The 24,760-nt window shown below is 35.3% G+C and overlaps 1 pseudogene; it reads right to left on the bottom strand.

Annotated features, from left to right (window-relative positions):
* Positions 1-319: 319 nt before the first annotated feature.
* Positions 320-23,696, bottom strand: LOC129036145 (60 kDa heat shock protein, mitochondrial-like; annotated as a pseudogene).
* Between the last annotated feature and the right edge of the window lie 1,064 nt (positions 23,697-24,760).

Here is a 24,760-nt window from a genome sequence, read left to right as displayed (position 1 = left end):
TGACTTTAAGAGAATAGTAGTAAAAATGCCTCAGTAATTTAAGTTGAAAGCAATACATTGGTACATGGCTCTTGCACCCAATATTGGGAATGTACAAATATATTTTTATTCAAAAATTCAAAATAAATTATCTTACAGACAATGACAGCAATAGACCATTATATATTGTCAGTGAAAATGGTCACTGATGATTAGAGTGATTTCTGAAACATCAGCCAGCCTTTTCTCCTTTTTCTTTAACTGACTTCTCTGAAGTTATTGGTTAGAAACACTGCCTTGAGCTTTCTGTCACAGTTCATTCATAGTGCTATTCTAGAAGTTAGAACATAACATCTCTTGTACCACCTCCCATTCCTCCCATTGCCCCTATATCAGGGTCCTTCTCTTTTTTAGGTATTTCTGTCACTACATCGTCTGCTGTAGTCAAAGCCATTTCAGCAGCATCCACTAAAGTGGTTCTCCAGTGATTCTTTTTCCCATCATATTCACAAAATCTCAAAGCATAGTGTCATAACCAACCTCTGAGGATCATTGCATAATTTTCTCAACTTTCAAAGATTCTTCAGCACCTGCATTTTTAGCCATAGTCATTGTAGAAATTTTGAGTGGTCTTTTAGTAATATATATGCCAACTTTTCATCTTTATTAATGAATCTAAGGCTGGAATGCACCAAAGCAATGCAACAATCCCCTCCCAGAACAATACCTTCTTCAAAACTAGCTATTGTAGCATTGTAGCATTAAGGATATCTGTAACTTCTTTTCATTGACTTTGACATCACTTGTCCCACCAAGCTTCAGCACAGCTACTCCATCTGACTGTTTTGCCAGGTATTAATTTCATTCAGTTTTTCTTTTCTTTTCTTTTTTTTTTTTTTTCTTTGACGCAGCCTCACTCTGCCACCAGGCTGGAGTGCAGTGGCTTGATCTTGGTTCACTGCAACCTCTGACTCCCTGGTTCAAGTGATTCTCCTGCCTCAGCCTCCTGAGTAGCTGGGAGTACAGGCACGCACCACCACATCCAGCTAATTTTTGTATTTTTAGTAGAGATGGGGTTTCACCATGTTGGCCAGGATGGTCTCGATCTCTTGATCTCATGATCCACCCGCCTTGGCCTCCTAAAGTGCTGTGATTACAGGTGTGAGCTACCACGCCTGGTCCAGTTTTTCCTTTTTGTATTCACTACTTCTGACATCTAACTGACCGAGTGTCTTGAATACACTTTTCAATTTGAGCCTTGCCATAATTGCCTTTTAAGAGCATAGCATCATCTTTTGTCACAATGACCTTTCCAATTTTTTCTAAGTCAGGAGGCTCAATAACTTCAAGATTTAGGGTAAATCTCTCTTGTACGAACACTTCACCACCAATAGCAGTAGTCGTATCTTTAAGCTTGTTCTTTCAATTGTCACCAAAACCTGGAGCTTTGACTGTTACAGCCTAAAGATCAACTTTTATACTATTCAAAACATATAACATTTTCAGCAGTTATGACCAAGGGCTTGAGCATTGGCGATTTAAAGACCAGGTATAATGGACTGGACACTGGAAATTTCTTTTTCACTCAATAGAACATACATATACTGAAATTCGCATACTATTATTCACAGTAAAATACACCTTTGATGTATTAATAAAGTATGGAGAAATATAGCCTTGATCAAACTTCATGCCTTCCATAATTTCTGGTTCATCATTCAATGTTTTTCCATTATTTACTGTGATAACACCCTTTCTTCCAGCATTATTCACTGTATAAGAAATATGTTGCCAATTTCTTTCTCTCTGTTTGCAGAAATTGTAGCATCCTGAGCAGTTTCTTCAAGAGTTGTCACTGGTTTAGACTGATTCTTAAGTTCAGCAATTACAGAATCAATAGCTAACATAATACGTCTCCTGATTTCTGCTGAATTAGCACTTTTGCTAATTTTCTCTTTCCTTGACAATAGGGCATGCCAGTATAGTAGCAGTGGTGGTGCAATCCTCAACCTGTTCATTTCTGTTATTGGAAACATCTTGAACAGGTTCAGCTCCAATATTTTCATATTTATCTTCTAAGTTAATTGAGTGTGCAACAATCACTCCATCTTTTGTTACTTTAGGTCTTCCCCAACTCTGTTCAATAATCACTGTTCTTCTCTTTGGCTCCATTGTAACAGCTACAGCATCGGCTTAAAGTCATATAACTTGAAGCATCAGGGCTTGGGCTTCTACACCAAATTTCACATCTTTAGCATAAGCCCAAGTGACAGGAGAAGCTAGTACTCTGGACACAGGTCTCATTTGGTGAGAGACTGTGAATAATCAAACCAATTCAGTAAGGCAGTGGCAGGGAGCTTGTGCATTGAGGTAGGTGATTATCAGCAAGGGAGGGCCAAAACCTCTTATAATTGTGATTATCACGTTATTATGTACAATAGGAGAAAATATTTGGAAACAGATATATGAGTCAAGATAAATTATTTAAATAAATTGTGATAAATATAAAAAGAACATTATGCAGTGATTAAAATTAACATTCTGAAAGCTATGTACATATCCTTGATATGATCTTAGGAGAACAATCTGTTAAAACCTGGATATAGTGTATGATATTTGTTTGAGAGATATACCAAAATATAAACTATAGATATGTATGATTTATATAGAACATTTTCTTATTTTGAATATGCTTTTCATTTTTAAGTTTGTTATAATAAACTATTACATCTAAATAAGATAAACAAATAGCATAAAGGATCTGATTCTATGTGTAATAATTTATCTTTGACAACTAAAATATTTTTTCAAAGAAAATAATCATTTTTTCAAATACTTCACAGTAGATACATATTTATGTTCTTCCCTTACCAAGTGGTGTCCAAATACTTTTTTCTCTTATCAAGTAATGTTTGTAACAGATTGCATCAGAGATCTCCAAGAACATTGGTGTCTAGTCTTAGCAACATTTCCAGAATTTGCAATGGAAGTCAAGTGGCATATTTTAAGAAGACAACACCTAGTTGGCATATTTGTAGAGTTGTTATCAATGCAACAATACTAAAATGTGAAAAATAATCTTAAGACATCGATATTACATTTGCTTTTCATATTTATTTGCAAAAAATCTAAAATCACATTCAAATGGTATGAGCAAGCATTCTATTGACTCCCAATTTAATATCCCATCGTCCAGCCTCCTTCCTAATCTTTCAATTGATATATTTATCAGATGTCATTTTGCACTTTAAACATAGATATTTTCTTCAAAGTGCTCCTTCAACCATTAGTATTTTCTGTCTCTTTAGTGGCAACATCAGACAATTTTGCAACAAATAGGATGTAGTATTGCCTGGGGAAAAAGACAAAAATGTGTGTGTGTGTTTTTAATCATTGAAGTCACATGTATAAGATATTAAAACTAGGTCCAAGATCTCTTAATTGCTACATATTTCATATGACTATGACTCTGTTAGAAGAGGCTTGCTTCAGCACATACCCAAGTTTCTACTTCCTGGGAAAATATCTGTATGCCTTCAACTACCAAAAATAAAAGTCATGTGGTAAAGATAAAATCAATTTCTAGAAATTATGATGAAGACCTAATGCATTAAATTTTGTTTCCTAGCATCTTTCTAGCTCTTTCTCAACCAATAGAAGAGCCACAATTTATAGCTATGTAGACATTTTTGAATTTTTTTTCTATTATTTCTGGAAATGCCATGGTCAATGGCAAGTAAACCCAGATAAACCGTTTCCAGAAGTTAAGGCAATAGGAAAATCAACTACTGGCAACTGATTTGAAAAACAATATTATGTGCTTCCAACAGATAAAGACATGAAATATATATTGTATGCAAATACCTTACAAAGGAACAAATCAACTGAAGAATTACCAGATTGGGCATTGATTGATATTTCAATACTGCTTATTTATTAGCAAAACCATAACCACTGTTATCTATTCTTACAGACTTTTGAGATCAATTGCCTAACCAAAGATGACTGCAAACACTAGTATCATGAAAAAATGTGTTCTAGGCACAATATTGTCAAGACCAGAAGTGTTTTACCTTTAGTTTTCTAGGTATTGTTTGTATGTTACAATATAAATGTTATAATAACCTGATAAGTGTTTTTCTGGTCTACTTATAAAGAGTTGAGTTTTTATTAACCTGAGAAGCAAAAACAAATGGCTACATACATTTCCAAAATTAGGATATGGATGGGTGCACCACTGATATGGTTTGGCTCTGTGTCCGCACCCAAATCCCATTTCATACTGTAATCCTCACATGTTGAGGGAGGTGCTTGTTGGGAGGATATTGGATCATAGGGATGGTTTCTCCGATGTTGTTATCATGATAATGAGTGAGTTCTCACAAGAGATGATGGTTTTAAAAATGTTTGACAGTTTCCTTCTTGTGTGTCTGTCCTGCCTCCATGGAAGATGTGCCTGCTTCCCCCTCACCTTCTGCCATGATTGTAAGTTTCCTGAGGCCTCCCCAGCCATGTAGAGCTGTGTCAATTAAACCTCTTTTGTTTACAAATTAAATTACCGACTCTCAGGTAGTATCTTTACAGCAGTGTGAAATTGGACTAACACAAAAACTCTTTGGAATGTCTAATGATTACAATAATGAGCCACATTTTCCCAGCGATTGTAAATAATAGTAATACTACTGTTACTGATCGTACTAATGACAATATGTATTCAGTTCAGTCATCAAAATACATGTGCACCTTCTCTCAAAAAATCTCATTTAAATGGCAGGAATCTATCCAGCTGTCTATCTTGAAAGATATAGAAGAAATCTATAAAATGTAATACACCAGAAAGATTTTAGAATTCCCCAGATATAAAAGGAATTGTTGTTAAATTCCTAAGTTCTGCCATTTCATAGAAAATTCCAGACCTGCAAGCTCAGTGTTTGCCTTGACAATTACTGGACATGAAGGAATGTCCTGGAGAGCCAACCTGCATGTAGCATGCATGTTGAGGACTTTTATCTTGGAAGACTTCTTGGTAAGTCCTTGAAGTTCATTTATAGATCTGTTTGCCACACATGAGAAATTCTTCTAATGCAGTTAACAACTCCCTAGAATTCACCTCAATGGTTCTCAGTATTTAACATTATTAAGAAACTTATTAGAAATGTTGTTTACATAAATCTGGGTCTGGGCCTAGGCATCTGCATTTTGACCATAAAAATAGGTGATTTTTATGCAGGCAGCCTAGTGTCCACATGAAAACTTAGACCTAGATTATTTTTTCTACGTGGTTTGTCACATATCAAATTTTTAGTGAATTAATTTATTTTTACTTTTACACAGTGTCCAGTTCTGTTGCCCTGGAGTGCAGTGCAGCTTGAAGTGCAATGGTGCAATCATACCTCACTGCAGCCTTGAATGCCTAGGTCCAAGCAATCCTTCTGCCTCAGCCTCCTGAGTAACTAGGACAACAGGTGTGCACCATCACGCCTGGCTAAATTATTGTATTTTAAATTGTTTGCAAAAACAGTGTCTTGCCATGTTGCCCAGGCTGGTCTCAAACTCCTGGTTTCAAGTGATCCTCCTGCCTTGGTGTCTCAAAATGCTGGGATTACAAGAGCAAGCCACATACCCAGCCAGTTCTCAGCTTTTTATGCTTATATTTTTTTCCTGAAAATCTTTATACCTATCTTGAATTTCTGGACAACTCTTAGCACCAGGATTGGAAAGGTTCTTATTCAGATATTTCTAATTAGGGCTCATCATTTGTATATTGGACTAACTGCATTCACATAGAATGGAGATTTTCTGAAGTGACGTTGATAGCAACTCTGCAAGATTGGTTGAACAGAGATCAACCTCATTTTTCATTGAAAAAAATAATTACTAGAAACATAAAATAACCACTTATAACTTAACTTACACTTTTTATTACAGAAATATATTTAAATATATTACCTTATGCTATTGAAGTTTTATGTCTAAAATTATTGAATTAATACAAATCTTGGTTATCGGTGACAGAATAAAAGCCTCATGAAAGTAGGTACTATTATATCTCTAGCACCTGGAAGTGTGCCTGATTAAAAAGTAAGGAACAATGAAAACGAAATAATAAAGTAAAGAAAAGGGAAAGGGAGGTAAGAGGAGGGGAAGGGAGGAGGAGAGGCGAGAAGAGAAGACAAAAGGAAAGGAAAAGGTAAAGAAAAGGAAAGGGGAAAGGAAAGTAGAAAGGAAAGAGGAAAGAAAAGGAAAAAGGGAAAAAAAGATTACCAGTGCAGCTAAGTGTGTAACTGATTAAACTAAAATATCCCTAGGAATTTTTTTCCCAGCAGGAAAAATACATTTAGTGTAACTCATGTGTTTCAGTATAGCTTAATTTTTTTATACCAATGTCTTTTCCTATACTTAAAGAACCCTAGACAGCTATTTATTTTCCCTAATACTCCATTGTGAAGCGCTTTCCTCATCCTGGAGTGCATTTGAATTAAAGTACCATATGCTATTCTGAAGAGCTTGTTTCTATAAAGTGTTCATTATGATCGTGGGCACCCTTTTTCAATTTTTGTTGCTGCTATGTGGTAGAGTTGGAGCCAAACTAAATAATGTGAGAATGAATGTGTATTCGTGTGTGTTTTTGTGTATGTGCTGCATGCATGTGTATTTTCTTGACCTATAGCTGTATCTTTCCATACGATTCTATTTTACTGATTTCAAAGACATATTGCTAATACATCAATTTGTTCAATTCAAATGTGATCAAAGTGAAATGTGATATAAATGTACAAAGCTGTTAAGAATAAGATATGTAACTGTAGAACTTTAAATCCAACTTATGTGTAAGAGAACAATGTAAAAACATATATTTGAAGGCATATTAAATCTCCTGCAGTAATAAATTAGATTTTGGCTGGGTGCGGTGGCTCATACATATAATCCCAGCACTTTGGGAGGCCGAAGCAGGCAGATCACGAGGTCAGGAGATCGAGACCATCCTGGCTAACATGGTGAAACCCCATCTCTACTAAAAATACAAAAAATTAGCTGGGCGTGGTGGCGGGTGCCTGTAGTCCCAGCGACTTGGGAGGCTGAGGCAGGAGAATGGCGTGAACTCAGGAGGCAGAGGTTGCAGTGAGCCAAGATTGCACCACTGCACTGCAGCCTGGGCAACAGAGCGAGACTCTGTCTCAAAAAAAAAATTAGATTTTATATGATTTTAAAAATATTTTTTGGTGTGTGTGTGTATGTAAATCAGCTGTCCCTTTTGATTTCAAAGAAGTAACATTTTATTCACTTTCATTTGTTACTGCATGATCCCAAATCACCCTGAGTTATTTCCTTTTCTCCTGCAAAAATTAGCAGGTGCTTCTTCATAGTTAAAGGAGGTATAGTAACATTACTGTGTTTAGAAATTATTTATGAATCTTGGAAAACATTTATTTAGGGTAGGAAAATGGCTTTTGGGATTTTATTTTATTGAACATATAAAAATATTTTTTAATCCACATAATCCAAATGTTCTAAAACTTTGTGATTCAAAGCTTTCTAAACAACTCCTATGAGTGTTTTTCTTGATAGAGTATAAATACTTTGGTGTAGCAGATATTAAATGTGCAGTGCAATTGAATAAATCTGTTTTATCTGTAGACTCTGTGAATCTGTAAATATATTTCTAGTCATGAACCAAACTGAAATTGTAGGCTGCAGTGGGTAAGGGAAAATAAAATTACTGTGTACACTTCTAGAGAAAAGTAGTCTGTTGTATTTATCTCTATGCTCCCTTCAAAATTCAAGGTGCTCTTCCAACTCTTACTCAGCAGCTAAAGAAGTAGGTACTGCCTTATCTAAAAATTTGAATTATTCCCTCCACGCCAAATAATACAAGGGACTTTTCCTCTTTAGGAGTAATCAAAGCTGTAAATCCCAAAGATCTATCACTTAAATAAGAAGAGAATTATTATTTTTAAATGAAAGACTATTTTTTACAGGCAGTCCTGAAAGGTTCTGATTCAACTCCAATAACATCTTTGTGCAATTTTTATTGTTTCTAACAAAATACATATTTTCTGGTGAAATAAAAGCCATGGTCATATATTCAATAGTTGGGCTGTTCCTCCAATGACAAGTAAAAAGCTAATGGTAAAATGAGCTTTGTAAAAACATTAAATGGAAAGCAAACCTTTGTATAGACTGCTGTCTTTACAATATAAGACTGTATAACCAGTTAAATATTGGTTTAAAAGATAAAAAAGTAGAGGGGTTTTCCCTCCTCTCTCTCTCTGAAATCTATTAAAATGAAATAAAATTAGAACACAGTTAAAACAACCTAAACATTTTGAGTAATTAATGTAAAATATGGAGAGAGAATATCATTATTTAATGTATTCCTATCCCAATCTGCATGGAATACACTATATCTATTTTCTTATCTTAAATATATATATATACATAGATAGATAGATATTTTAATACACTATATATATTCTTGTCTTATATATAGTTTTATATATACTTACATAGGATATATATTTTAGACAAGAAAATATATAGTGTATTAAATTATATATTTTTATATATGTATATTTTTTAAGACAAGAAATGAGAGTAGGAAGAATGAGAAACCAGAAAAAAAAAATGTAAAACAAGCATTTGGAATTTTTTTAAGAAATAGAAAACATTAAGTCAATACTTTCTGATCTTTTCCAATGTTTGAAAAATTTTATAAATTTTGTATTTATTTGTAAATTTATTTCAGCACAAATGATGGAGTGTGTGTGTGTGTGTGTTTGTGCTAGTGTGTGTGTTTTGAAATCTCTGTTGAGCCAGTTGTAACATATTACTGGTTCCCTTATTAAGTAATAAGTTAACTAAAACTTTTGACATTTGTTCAATTATTTGTATAAAAACCGGGAATTTACTTTAAACAAAACATATCCTTTAACAACTATCTGTTAAGACAGACCACATAAGCATTATAAAATAATCTTAATTTTGATAAAACCACAGCAGGATATGACAAATGAGCTGAGATTATAGAAAATAAATTAAGTAATAATAAAAAGCAGCAGTGATTTAAATCACATCAGAAACAATCATAATTAAATCATTAGCACCAAAAGCATAGTCACTGAACTAGAAAACTGCTTAAGAAAATAATAATGCAAAAAGAGAAAAATATTAAATAGAGCAAATAAATGAGATATTTGGAGTGGAACAAATATGTAAAATATAGAGATACCACTAAATTTCGGAACGGAATTAAAGGAATTAGCCAAATGCATTTAAAATACATTAAGAATAGAAGAGTTTTCTTGCTCTCAGGTATAAAAATCACATTTCCCATAAGAGGGAGAAAAAATCAGAGCAGCTTCAGCTTTTACATACACACAGACAACATCACTATCAAAAGACGGTAAAGGAGAAGTTAGGAGAAAGGTATAAAATATGAAGTAATTATTGATTTTTTGAAGAAAGTGACACCAATTTCCAAATACTACCATTGATGAGGATACTGGGCAGGTAGAAGTGGTGTTAGCTTAGTGTTTCAATCTTTTAATCTCCCTGTTTTTCCCTTATCCTACCCCAAAACAGAGTAACTAAGGTAATTAAACATACAAACAAAATAACCCATTGACAAATAACTGCGTACGTTCACCGACATCAAAAGCTGCAAGACCTGCATGGTATCAGAACTTGTGCAGAAGAAAGAAGACTGAAGTAAATGGGCATATTGTACACTTGCAGGTGGGAAAACCCCATAAGACCTAACAGGTACTCATTGGAAAGTGGAGGTTACTAATTTAAGATCTGCAGCTGATATGATGAGCGATTTTGTACACTCCACTTCATTTGTGAGTGGAAAGGAAATTTGAGGATCTAGCAAAATAGCTTCTCAGATCTAGGATCCAATGCAAAACAAATTTTCAGGAGAATCTCATTCTAAAGAAAATAGTGTTGAACATGAGCAGAACAGGGACCATGAGGGCAAAGAAAAATCAAAAACAACAAAAGAAATCTTTTAGATGAAAAGAGAAGAGAAATTCACAATACATTAAGCCATATTTTTGAATCTTGATCCAAGCAACAAAAAAAGTTCTAGCATTGCAAAATTGACTATCATTACCTGCACCCCCATGCGACCTAATTCCTTCTACAATTTGGGAAGACTACTTTAACGTACGATAAAAAAGAATAAAAGATTGCATTTACACGCCATAAAGGTTTTATTATTGTTTTTTAGGGGCATTAATTAAAAAAAATCCCTTTCAACCCAGAGAAACCTTTCCAAAGGCAGAAGAAAAACAGAACATGTAGAATTTGGTTTTCTGTTTCTGCATTAATTCTCTTGGGATAATGGCCTCCAGCTGCATGTATGTTGCTGTAAAACACATGATTTCATTCTTTTTATGGTTGTGTAGTATTCCATGGTATACATGTACCATGTTTTCTTTATCCAATCTACTATTGATGGGCAAATAGGATTTTTTCGTGTCTTTGGTATTGTGAATAGTGCCACAATGAGCAGATGAATGTATGGCCTTTCTGGTAGAATGATTTGTTTTTGTTTGTGTAAATACACAGTAATGGGATTGCTGGGTCAAACGGTGCTTCTGTTTTGCATTCCTTGAGACATCTCCATGCTGCTTTCTTCAATGGCTGAGTTAATTTACATTCCCATCAACAGTGTGTAAGTGTTCCCTTTTCTCTGTGGCCTCATCAGTGTCTTTTATTTTTTGATTTTTTAATAATACTCATTCTGACTGGTGTGAGATGGTATTGACTGTGGTTTTGATTTGCACTTCTGTGATAATTAGTGATGATGAGCATTTTTTCATGTTTTTGGGCCATTTGTCTTTTTTTGAGAAGACAATTTTTAATGGACTTACTTGTTTTTTGCTTGTTCATTTGCTCAAGTTTCTTTTAGATTCTGGATACTAGACCTTTGTTGGATGCAGTTTGGGAATATTTTTTCCCATTCTATAGATTGTCTGTTTAACCTGTTGATAGTTTCTTTTGCTGTGCAGAAATGCTAGTTTAGTTAGTCCCACTTGTCACTTTTTGTTTTTGTTGCAATTGCCTTTGAGAATTTAGAATATTCTCACTTACAAGTGAGAGCTAAATATTGGGTACAACTGGACATAAAGATGGAAACAATAAACACCGATAACTAGTAAAACAGGGAGAGAAATCAGCTATTCCTTCTATTCAGCCCTTCAATTGATTGGATGAGGTTCACCCATTAGGAAGAACGATCTACTTTATTCAGAAAATCAATTCCTTTTTTTATCCTTTTTAAAGCTTTTCATTTTGACATAACTGTAGATTCGTATGCAGATGTAAAATATAATACACAGAGGGTTCATACACACTTGACCCAGTTTCTCCCCGATGCTAACATTGACTATCTATCATTACCTGCACCCCCATGCAACCTACTTCCTTCTACAACTTGGGAAGACTTCACATCAAGATACAGGACAGTTTCATTACAAAGTATCCTCCTGCATCCTTTTACAACAGCACCTCACTTCCTCTTCTCATTTCCTATACCTAATACCTGGCAATCTTGAATCTGTTTTCTATTCTATAATTTTGTCATTTCAAAAACAATATTTAAATTGATTATATACTATGTAATATTTTAAGACTGACCTTTTCACTAAAAATAATTTCCTGAGATCCATCAAAAGTTGTTGCATTTGTCACTAATTTATTTCTTTTTATTACTGGGTAGTAATCTATGGTAGAGATGTACCATAGTTGATTTTACCTATCACCTACTGAAGGTCAAATGTTAATGCTATCCAGAAGCACTCTCACAGACGCACCCAGAATTATGTTTCATGAAATGTTTGGGCTGTCAAGCTGGCAGATAAAATTAGCCATTACGGCAGCCAAAGATCCATCCAGAAGAATTACCAAATGAATTCTACCTAACCAAGGAATAAATAATTGCTAGCAACTGATCAAGAACATAGAACATTTTTGGAGACTAACAAGCTGATTTTACAAACTAGCTGTATATTAAAGGAAAAAAATCTTTGTGAATGGTGACATCTTTAACAAATTTGAATATATATCTATATGTATATATGTTATGACTGAATAAATATCATGGCAAAATTCATAAAAAGTGTGATGCACTATTTGCCCAATTACACAGGGTAATTAACAGTTTTATTCACTTTACCGTGTTACCTAAGAGTGCTTTATCCATGATGTCCACTCAGTAAATATTTGATTACTAAACTAATAAGAAAAACAATATTGTTATTTCAATAGGTGTTAGAAGTATCCAACACCTATTCATCTGAAACAATGAACTAGATGTACAAAGAGACTCTTGATCTAGATAAATCTTGACAAAGGATATTTACAAAAAAAAAATACCCACACTCACGTAATTAATAGTAAACTATTGTAGCAACTCCCAGTAAAATCAAGAAAAAAGCAAAGAGGTTTCTCACTGTTATCTTTTCTCTACACTATTAGATCACGTCATTAGCAAAGCAATGGGGTGAGGATAAAAGATAATGGCATATATATATGTATATATGTATTTATAAGCAAGAGAAAATCTCTTATTATTTAGAAAATAAATGATTACATGTAAATCAAATAAAATATGTGGTTCAATATTTTAAAAGTTTAAAATACCATATAAAATATGTATAATATAAAAAGTTAGTATTCAATAACTTTGGTAAATAGAAGTCCCTGGCGTGGTAGCTAGCTTTCAGTATAACCCCTAAAGATCCCTGCCTCTTGGAATTCAAGTCCTTTTGCAATACCTTTTAATGAGTGAAGACTTGATAAAGCAAATTCTTTTATCAATATAAAACAATTGATGTCTGACTCCAAGACTAGGCCATGAAAGGCAGAGTGGCATCTTGAGCATTCTCTCTCTTTTACTCTCTCATTCACTCTTACTCTTATAACTTGCTCTGGGGCTGAGAAGCCACATGAAAAGGCCAACAAGTTGAGGGACAGAGGCCTCTGGAAGGCAGGCACATGAGCAAGTTTAGAAGCTGATCCTGCAGCTCCAATCCAGCCTTCAATTCATTGCAGCCAACATTTTGGCTTCAACCTCTAGAAGATCCGAAGACTCAAAGACACAGTGAAATTGTTTCTACAATATTTTGCCCATTGTGTAACTCTAATTAAATTGAAAAAATAAACTAACTGTAATGTTGATAATTTTATTAATCTGAGTTAGTTTGAATCAACTCAAATTATATTCATATCATAAAATGGTGTCTTGAAATTTCACTCAATCATAGATAGTACTTTTTTTCTGATTGATTCAAATGGTCCTTTATATATAAAGGACCATTATATATAAAGATATATATATCTTTATATATTTTATACATAAAGATATATATATCTATATATTTTATACATAAAGATATATCTATCTATATATTTTATACATAAAGATATATCTATCTATATATTTTATATATAAAGATATATCTATATAGATATATATAAAGATATATATATTTTGATATATATCTATATATTTATATTATATATATAATATTTTATATATATATAACACTAAATGTAATTAATGAGAGCATTTAATTGGAAATATCGTTCTCATTTAATCACAAGACAAGCATTTAGTAGAAGCAAAAGGAAGAGAAAGCAATAGAACAACCTGACTGTATAAAGAAAAGAGAATGTTTAATAAGGAAGTTTGTGTTCTTGACTACTGAAAAAAACAAACAAAAATCACAGGAGTCATTTAATCAAGAATAGATGTTAGATCCAGGATAGGACTATGAGAAAATAGGGTAGGTATGTAGGTTTGCATATAGGGAGGAACTGAAAGAGAGAAAAATTTTCTTTGCCTAGGGATTTGTCTGAATGTCCTCTGATTTTGTGCAAATCATGGACTTTTAAAACTAATTCCAATGCTGTTGCATCACACTGTGTGAAACCAAAGATTTCCCAGAGTATTGACAAACACACATTTCTAGCTAAGAATCAGAATGGCAGCCACAGCCGTGATTCTTCTGCAGTCCAAAATCAAGAAGCCTGCTAAGAACATGTAGCGGAGAGACGCTGGCAGTGTTAAATGTACAGTTGGGTGTTTCCAAGCACATCCAGGATCACATTAGAGTGGGGGGTAAATTTTAAGTGTGGGATCTTTTTTTTGTTTTTATTTTTATTTTTTTAGGTGGAGTCTCGCTCTGTCCCCAGGCTGGATTGCAGTGCCAATCTCAGCTCACTACAACCTCTGCCTCCCAGGTTCAAGCGATTCTCCTGCCTCAGCCTCCCAAGCAGCTGGTACCATAGCTACACGTCACCAGGCCTGGCTAACTTTTTGCATTTTTAGTAGAGATGGGAGGGTTTCACCACGTTGGCCAAGCTGGTGTCCGACTCCTGACCTCAAGTGATCCGCCCACCTCGGCCTCCCAAAGTGCCCAAATTACAAGCGTCAGCCACCGCCCCAGCCAAGTGTGGGATTTCTTGATCTCCAGGTGATACTCTAGTGAGTGAGTGGTAGAGTTTTCCTGGAAACGAATCCCCCCAATTGATTAATTTTCCCCAAGTCCGTTTCTGCCGTATTCCCAACTTCTTTATGAAGTCGTCTGTGATCAGTAGTATATGTTTCTGTCTTCTCTTCAGTATGACAAGAAGAATAAGCGTTAAAATAGAATATCACCTAATACATTTCAAAGCCTTAGATTCTAAGAATTTTTGCATGTCGGGCTGAGTTTCCGTAGATATGCACATGTGTGCAAATATAATTTGTACAATTGGATTTTTTTTAGCAACTTGTCTATTTCTATACAGGTAGATGACATCACTGGAAAGAAAATAATGAATATAGTATGCCAACATTTTTTGTTCAGGAAATATAATATCATTGACATCCACACTAGAACTGGTATTCTCTGGCATAATTCTTTTACTTTGAAAACTCATTGTGGAAATTAAAGAAGGTGAAATAATTCATAAATATTAAAGAGATATTAAAGGTTATAATGATTGGCCAGGCACGGTGGCTCACACCTGTAATCCCAGCACTTTGGGAGGCCCAGGTGGGCGGATCATGAAGTCAGGAGATCAAGACCATCCTGGCTAAACGGTGAAACCCCATCTCTATTAAAAATACAAAAAATTAGCCAGGCGTGGTGGCGGGTGCTGTAGTCCCAGCTACTCAGGAGGCTGAGGCAGGAGAATGGCATGAACCCAGGAGGTGGAGCTTGCAGTGAGCTGAGATCACACCACTGCGCTCCAGCCTGGGTGACAGAGCAAGACTCTGTCTCAAAAAAAAAAGATTATAATGATTATAATATTTAATAGTGAAGCATTCAATGTCTTAACTTTATTGTGAAGAACATATCCAAAAGGTTAAAAAGTGACTTATTTCTCACTACATGTTGTGTGCGTGTGCATGTGTGTGTGTGTATTTCACAAAATATAATATATTGATTATCCTAGTAATGCTACTTTAAAATTCCATTTAATTTTATTTATTCAGCCAGCATTTAATAAAATGTTTTCATTTATGTAATTTGGTAATTACACTCCAAAGGATCTATATAAAAAAGTAAAAGTCATGTTTAACCCTGTCTTTCCATTGTTAATATTTTGTTTTCCCTTTTGATTGATTCATATGCAGTGCTAATTACATTTTACAAAAAAAAAACACTACATTGTACTAGTGTGTTATAAAATATAATAACATATCTAAGCATACAATTTTAAATAATGTGAATTTCCCACAAATTAAAATTTTGTGTAACATTAAATTTTGGCTGGGCGCAGTGGCTCACACCTGTAATCCCAGTGCTTTGGGAGGCCAAGGTGGGGGGATCATTTGAGGACAGGAGTTCAAGACCAGCTTGGCAAGATCCCATCTCTACAAAAAAAAAAAAAAAAAAAAAAAGCCAGGTGTGGTGAGGGTGCATGCCTGTAGTCCCAGCTACAAAAGAGGCTGGAGGCTGAGACATTAGGATCACTTGAGCCCAGGCGTTTGAGGCTGCAGTGAGCTATGACTGTATTGCTGCATTCCAGCCTGGGCAACAGAGTCAGACCCTGTCTCTGAAATAAAATTTAATTTTTTTCAGGCTCAAGAAAATGCACGTGGTTTTTATATTGTTGCCACATGATACCACTACTTTGGTAGAAAAAGAGAAATATCTAACAGGTTTATTAGGATAAGCTGAATCATGAAAGTTTTGAATTAAGGCAACTTTTCAGGCTTGCATTTCTCATAAAAATGCCATGGCCTTCAGTGTATTTCTGTCTCTCTGTTTTCACATAGAGTCAGCCCTCTGTTTCTGTGGGTTCCACATTCATGGATTCAATCAGCCATGGATAAAAAATATTTGAGAAAAAAAGGATGGTTTTATTTTTTACTGTTGTCACTTTTAAAACAATATAGTAAAACAATTTACATAGCATGTACATTGTATCAGGTATTATAAGTAATCTACAGATGGTTTAAAGTATATGGGAGGATGTGCACAGCCTACTTGCAAATACTATGCCATTTTATATCACAGTCTTGAGCATCTGTGGATTTTTGCATCTGAGAGGGGTTCTGGAACCAATACCCCAGGACATCTAGTATGACGGAATAGACTATTGTATCAGTGGAACCTCAGTCAACTCTCCCTGAAGATCCCTTGGGATTTATCAGATAGTGAATTATTGTTAGCATAGAAGATGTAATTTAAAACTGTAAGTATTATCCAAGATACACAAAGAACCATTATACATATTTTAAGGAGGGCAGATATCATGAACTGTTTGTAAAATTCCTGTGAAAAGTCACTTGAGAATATAAGGTGCCCTGTCCAGTGAACCTGCCTCGAGCAGCGTAACAGAACTATGACATTGGATAGCCCTATGGTCCACTGTTATGCCCCACTGGAAGTAATAAGCGATTCCAAAACATCATTTACAGAAACCACCTGGTTGTGAACAAAGCGCTGGTCTATGGATCGCTAGTAAACCTTTTAAAAGCAGAGTGAGCCATGCTTTCTTGTGCTAAATTGCTTAGATATGTGAACAAATACTATCATCAACCTCTGACAAAAAATTGTAATGTCTACATGTCACTTGACATTTTCTTAATAAAGGAAAACTTAAAAAGAGGATAATATAAACACATACACACACACACACAGGAACCTGCACCCCACAGACGTTTCAACTGGTCTTCATTTCTGCATTTTGAAATGATGTTCCTTTCATGATGTTCCTTTCATTATGTTCTAAAGAATAAATGGAAACATAGGTAGTTGATAGATAGATGTTCTTAAATAAGTCAGTTTTTTTTGTTTTGTTTTGTTTTTGAGATGGAGTTTTTGCTCTGTTGCCCAGGCTGGAGTGCAGTGGCATCATCTTGACTCACTGCAACCTCTGTCTGCTGGGTTCAAGCAATTATCCTGCTTCAGCCTACCGAGTAGCTGGGATTACAGGCGCTTGCTACCACACCTGGTTAACATTTGTATTTTTAGTAGAGATGAGGTTTCACCATGTTGGCCAGGCTGGTCTTGAACTCTTGACCTCATGTGATCCACCTGCCTCGGCCTCCCGAAGTGCTAGAATTACAGGCATGAGCCATGGCACCCAGCAATAAGTAAGTCTTATGAAATTTTGGCAAAATAATGATCTGTTGCATCATTCTGCTTTGTTCATTCAATCATTTAATATTATGTCATGAGCATTGTATTTGTCCTTAAGTAGTCTGTGATAATCAGATATAATCAGAGTATAATCTGGTATAATCAGATTAATATATGACCCCGTATATATTATGGAGTCATTTGTGATACACTCTTTTGGTGATTATGCATGAAAGTTTCTAGAGTGAGATAACATAGACTGAAATCTGGAATTTGCTACATATATGACATATATTAAATATATAATCTGAATAGGTCTATTACGTAACGAGACAGATTTAATGGACAGATCACTGTATATTTTCTAGCATAAATAATAAATGAAAAGGAAGCTTAATTTCTAGACAAAAGTGAGTTTTCAGTGTAGAGTTCATGACTAACAATACTAGTACCTCTATCACCATGGGCAACAGCGTATCACTTTTCTGTCCCATTTTGGGTCAAAGAGACTGAAGTATAGAGGGGATATACAATCTGTCAAGGTCACAGTCTAGTAAGTAGAACATTTCAGATTTCAATTCAAATTATGTCACCCCCAAAACACTCACTGATAATCACTGTAACAGTGTCTCACAAATGACTCCATAAAATTCCACAATGAAGATATATCAAAATTCACTTGAATGGATATTTAAACATATTTCCAAATTAAGCTTGTGTAAATGATAGTATAATAAATATATTGCATATAATCATTTTTCTTTTGGTTTTTAGAAAATAAAACTAAGTTAATGCATTTTTATATTTCAGCATGTTAAGCTTTATTGGCATTATAATTTTTACATATTTTATTTCATATATGCTTTCTTTTAAAGCAGTAAGTGCTTACTTCATGTTGAAATTTTTAAGTTTTAGTTTTTGGGGGTACATAATAGGTGTATATATTTATGGAGGTACATAAGCTATTTTGATAAAGGCATACAATGCATAATAGTCACATCAGAGCCAATGAGGTATCCATTACCTTCTTTCTATGTGTTACAAACAATCCATTTTTTTAAGTTGTTTTTAAATCTACAATAAATTATTGTTGACTATAGTCACCCTTTTGTGCTATCAAATACCAGATCTTATTCATTGTATCTGACTATATTTTGGTACCCATTAGCCAATTACTCTTACTCCTGCCCCCACCCCCCAGTACCCTTCCCAGCCTCTGGTAACCATTGTGCTACTCCCTGAGTAGCACATTGAACTCCAGTAGTTCAATTATTTTAATTTTTAGCTTCCGCAAATAAGTGAAAACATGCAAAATTTGTCTTTTGGTGCCTGACTTATTTTACTTAGCATGGTGCCCTCCAGTTAGATACATGTTGTTGCAAATGACAGGATGTGATTTTTTTTTTCATAATTGATTATTACTCCATTGTGTATAGGTACCACATTTTCTTTTATTCATTTACTTGCTAATGGAAACTTAGGTTGCTTCTAATTCTTGGCTATTGTGAATACTGCTGCAATAATCACGGGAGTGTAAATATTACTTCATTATACTGAGTTCCATTCTTTTGTATATACCTAGCTGTGGGATTGCTGGATCATAGGGTAACTCTATTTATTGTCTTTTGAGGAACGTCCAAACTATTCTCCATAGTGAGTGTACCAATTCACATTCCTGACAACAGTGTATAAGGGTTCTGTTTTCTCCACACCCCCGCCAGCATTTGTTATTGCATGTCTTTTGGATAAAAGCCACACTGGGGTGAGATGATACCTCATGGTAGTTTTGATTTGCATTTCTCTGATGATCAATGGTGTTGAGCACTTTTCATGTACCTGTTTGCCACTTGATGTATTCTTTTGAGAAATGTCTTTACCCATTTTTAGCCAGATTATTAGTTGTTGTTGTTTTCCTTTAAAAGTTGCTTGAGCTCCTTTTATATTCTGGTCATTAATCCCTTGTCAGGCAGATAGTTTGCAAATATTTTCTCCCATTCTGTCTGTCATCTCTGCATTATGTTGATTGTTTCCTTTGCTGTGCAGAACTTTTTTAACTTGATCTGATCCAATTTACTCATTTTTGCTTTAGTTGTCTGCAAAAATGGGCATTGCTCAAGAAATCTTTTGCCCAGTTCAATGTCCTGAAGAGTTTCTCAAATGTTTTATTATAGTAGTTTCATAGTTTAAGGTCTTAATTTTAAGTCTTTCATTCATTTTGATTTGATTATTGTATATGGCAAGAGATAGGGGGCTACTTTCATTCATAGACATATGGATACCCAGGTTTTCCAGCACCATTTATTGAAGAGACTATGCTTCCCCCAATGTATGTTTTTGTATTCTTGTCAAAACTGTGTTCACTGTAGTTGTATAGATTTTCTTCTGGGTTATCTATTCTGTTCCATTGGTCTATGCATTGGTTTCTATCCCAATACCATGCTGGTTTGGTTATGATAGCTCTGTAGTGTAATTTGAAGTCAAGTAATATGATTCCTCCAGTTTTGTTCTTTTTGCTCTGCATGGCATTGGCTATCCTAGGTCTTTTGTGATTCCACATAAATTTTAGGATTGTTTCTGCTATTTCTGTGAAGAATATCATTGGTATTTTGATAGAGATTGCATTGAATCTATAGATTGCTTTGGGGTGTATGGTCATTTTAACAGTATTGATTCTTTCAATTTCTGAGCATGAAATATTTTCATTTTTTGTGTTCTCTTTGGTATCTTTCACCATTGTTTTACAGTTTTCATTGTAGAGATTTTTTACTTCTTTAAGTAAATTCCTAGGTATTTTATTTTATTTTTAGCTACTATTAATGAGATTACTTTCTTGATTTTTTTTTCAGATTGTTTGCTGTTTGGCTATAGAAATGTTACTAATTTTTCTATGTTGATTTTGTATCCTGCAAATTTACTGAATTCATTTATGACTTCAATAGTTTGTTGCTATAGTCTTTAGGTTCTTTCAAATATAAGATTATATCATCTGTAAACAACGATGCTTTGACTTATTATCTTTCAATCTGGATGTGCTTTATTTCTTTCTGTTGACTGATTCCCCTCAATGGAACTTCCAGTATGATGTATAACAACAGTCGTGAAAGTAAGCAGGTTTGTCAAGTTCCACATATTAGAGGAAAGTCTTTCAGTTTTCCCTCATTTAGCATAATACTAGCTGTGGGTCTGTTGTATATTGCTTTTATTGTGTTGGGGTATGCTTTTTCTATACTCACGTTGTTGAGGGTTTTTATCATAAAGGAATGTTGAATTTCATCAAATGCCTTTCCAGTGTCAATTGAAAAGATCATATGGTTTTCATCCTTCATTCTGTTGACATGATATATGACACTGATTGGTTTGCATATGTTCAATCATCTTTGCATCCCTGGAATAAATACCGTTTCGTCCTAAAGAATGATCTTTTTAATTTGGTTTGCTAATATTTTGCTGAGGATTTTTGCATCAATGTTCATCATGGATATTGGCCTGTACTTTTTCTTTTTCTTTTTGTTTCTCTTTGATGTGTCTTTGTCTATTTTCTGTATCAAGGTAATACTGCACTTGTAGAATGAATTTGGCAGTATTCTCTCCTCTCCTATTTTTCAGAATAGTTTGAGTATGATTGGTATTAGCTCTTTTTTAAGTGGTTGGTAAATTTTAGAAGTAAAGCCATTAGATCTCAGGCTTTTCTTTGCTAGGAGACTTTTTATTATGGCTTTGATCTCATTATTTGTTATTGATCTGCTCAGATTATGTATTTCTTCATGGTTCAATCTTAGTAGGTTTCTTATATATAGGAATTTATCGTTTCTTCTAGGTTTATTAATTTATTGGCATATAGTTTTTCATAGTAGCTTCTAACTATCCTTTGAACTTCTGCAGTAATGTTTGTAATGCATCCTTTTAAATCTCTGATTTATGTATTTGGGTCTTCTCTTTTTTTCTCTAGTGAGTCTGGCTAAAATTTGTCAATCTTATGTTTTCAAAAAACCAACTTTTTGTTTCTTTGATCTGCATTTTTTAAAATTTAAATTTTATTTATTTCTGCTCTTATATTTATTACTTCTTTTACTCTTCTAATTTGGAGTGTGGTTTACTCTTGTCTTCCTAGCTCTTTATGATGCATAATAAGGTTGTTTGCTTGAGGGTTTTTTTTTTTTTTTGACGTAGGAGCTTATCACTTTAAATTTTCCTCTTAGTACCACTTCTGCTGTATCTCCATGGGTTGTCATACATTATGTTTCCATTATCATTTGTTTTAAGAAATTTTTAAATTTCTTTCTTGATTTTTTCATTAACCCATTGGTCATTCAGAAACATATTGTTAAATTTCCATGTGTTTTTAGAGTTTCAGAAATTCTTCTTCTTATTGATTTCCTCTTATTTGATCTTATTGTGGTCAGACAAATAGTATATTTAATTTCAATGAAAAAATTTAAGACTTGTTTTGTGGCCTAACATATGGTCTGTCCTTCAGACTAATACATGTGCTGTGCAGGAGAATATATTCTGCAGCCATTGGATGAAATGTTCTATAAATATCTATTAGTTGCATTTGGTCTACAATGCAGACTAAGTCTAATGTTCCTTTGTTGGTTTTCTGTCTGGATGATCTGTCCAATGCAGACAATGGGGTATTGTAGTCCCCAGCTATTATTGTATTGAGGTCTATCTCTCCCTTTAGCTCCAACAGTATTTCCTTTCTATATCTGAGTGCTCCAGTGTTGAGTGCGTATGTATCTATAATTCTTATATTCTTGCTGAATTAACCTCTTTATCCTTACATAATGACATTCTTGTCTCTTCTTATAGTTTATGTCTTGTAATCTATTTTGTCTGATATGATTATAGCTATTTCTGCTCTTTTTTGATTCCATTTGCACAGACTGTCTTTTTACATCGATTTATCTTCAGTGTATGTGTATCTTTATAGAAGCAGTATGTTTCTTGTTAGCAACATATCATTACATTTATTTTTTATCTATTCAGCAGCCACTATAGGTCTTTCTGTGTCTTTTGATTGAAGATTTAGAGCATTCAATGTTATTATTGTCAAGTAAGGACTTACTCCTGCCATTTTGTTATTTATTTCCTCGTTGTTTTGTGGTATTCTCCTCCTTTGTTTCTTCCTTCTTGTCTTCCTTTTAGTGAAGTTAATTTTCTCTGGTAGCATGTTTTAATTTCTTGCTTTTTATTTTTTGTGTATCTCTTATAGCTTTTTTTATTTGAAGTTATCATGAGGCTTACACATAATATCTTATAACTCACTATTTTAAATTCATGACAACTGAGCACTGATTGCATAAGCAAACTAACAAGCAAAGAGAAAATTAATGAAAATTACACTTTAACTTCTACCCTCTACTTTTTAACTTTTTGTTGTTTCTATTTATTTCTTGTTGTACTTTCTGTATCTTGAAAATTTGTAGTAGTGATTTTTGATTAGTTCATCTTTTAGTCTTTCTAATCAAGATATGAGTACTTGACACTAGTAATTACGGTATTATTCTATTCTGTGTTTTTCTGTGTATATAATATTACAAGTTAGTTTTACACCTTCACATGAATTCTTATTGCTCATTAACATCTTTTTTCTTTCACATTGAAGAACTCTCTATATCATTTATTGTAGGACAGGTCTGGTATTGATGAAATTCCTCAGCTTTTGTTTGGGAAATTATTTATTTCTCATTTGTGTTTGATGGATATTTTGACTGGATACGCTATTGTCACAGGATCCTTAGGGTGTAGCTTTTTCAGCTGGAAAACTCTGTGGCCAGTGGCACTTTTGCCCAAGTTTTGCTCAGACCCTCTGGGCTTGTTCGGCCTACTCAACCTGGAAGGCTGAACTTGAATCATGCTACAAGCCCAGATCCCATGCCTGCCAAGGGCAAGGCAGGTATGGAGCAGCAATGGGTGTGTGAGCGAGTGTGGCATCCGGCCACTGCACACAGCCAGGTGTGCCAGCTGTGGCAGGGCAGGCAGCTCCAGGTGCCGTATAGGCACTGGATCCATGTAAGGCTGCAGCTGGATCAGGCATAATGCAAGCAGCTTCCACTTTGGGCACCAGGGAAGACGGTGGCACTTGAAAGCTTGGAGATACCAGGAATCACAGAGCCCTGGAGAGAGCATCACAGCTCTGGCTCAGAGAGCCCTTAGGCCTGGGAATCCCGAAGGGCTGCAGCTCATCTCTCCTTCTTGTCACCTGCAACGTGGTGGGCAGCAGGCAAGTTTCAGCCCTGTTTGTGTTACAGTCCTACTGTTTGGTGAGTCCTACTATTTGGTGAGTCCCTAGTTCTTGTCCTGTGTTCAGGAAGAATGAGGTACTTGGACAACTGGAGACTGAGCAAGGTGGAGAGGAGCTTCATTGAGTGACAGAAGAGCTCTCAGGAGACCTGAAGTGGTTAGCTCCATCTGCAGGCAGGTTGTTCCGATGAGTTTCCAGCCTTCAGTGGAGGGGAGACCCATGGTGGATATTTCCTTTCCACAGCTGGTAGTCCTGATGTCTGTGTAACTCTGGCTGAATCTGGGGTTTTTATGGGCTCAGAAGGAAGGAAGAGCATGCTGATTTGTCCATGGAAAGCCATGCGAGGGCCCAGGAAAAGCACCATAAGTTCTCCCCAAGCTTCAGGCTGTCCCTGCCTTAAAGATAAGGTTTCACCAGGGACCGGCCCCTTTCTGCCCAGAAGCCTGTCTGCCTCCTGCCATCAACATGCTGCCCACAGTTGTGGGCTGTTCAGGGGTAAGGGGCACCTGCAGACCCACACCCGAGTTGCCCTCAGTGCCCTCGGCCTCCTTCTCACAATCATCAGTTCCTAAAGTTTCAGAGGGGGCAAAGGTGGTGGGTGTCTGGCATTTCAGAGCTGCCCTGAGTGTGCACACACCCTGCTGGGTCAGGACAGATCCAGGGCTCAGCTTCAATTTTGCTCTCAAGTCAGAGCAGGTGCCATGAGTGGGGAGAGGCCTGGGAGTGAGAGCAGGCACTTCTGAGCATGCAGTGGCAGGGAAGGCTTCCCGGGCCCCCAAGAGGGCAGGGATGCCCAGATCCAGAGCCGCAGTTGAGCAAATGCATGCGGTTGCACCTGGGAACATGGGCTCCTGCCCTGCCAACTCAGTAGGGGGTGGGGCTCCTGCCTGTTCCTAGGTCTTACAGGTTCCATGGACCATGCAACCCTGGCTATGCATCCCCTGCTGCA

Source organism: Pongo pygmaeus, chromosome 4 (genome assembly GCF_028885625.2).
Source record: "Pongo pygmaeus isolate AG05252 chromosome 4, NHGRI_mPonPyg2-v2.0_pri, whole genome shotgun sequence".
Taxonomy (NCBI): Eukaryota; Metazoa; Chordata; class Mammalia; order Primates; family Hominidae; genus Pongo; species Pongo pygmaeus.
This window is presented reverse-complemented; position numbering and strand designations above follow the sequence as displayed.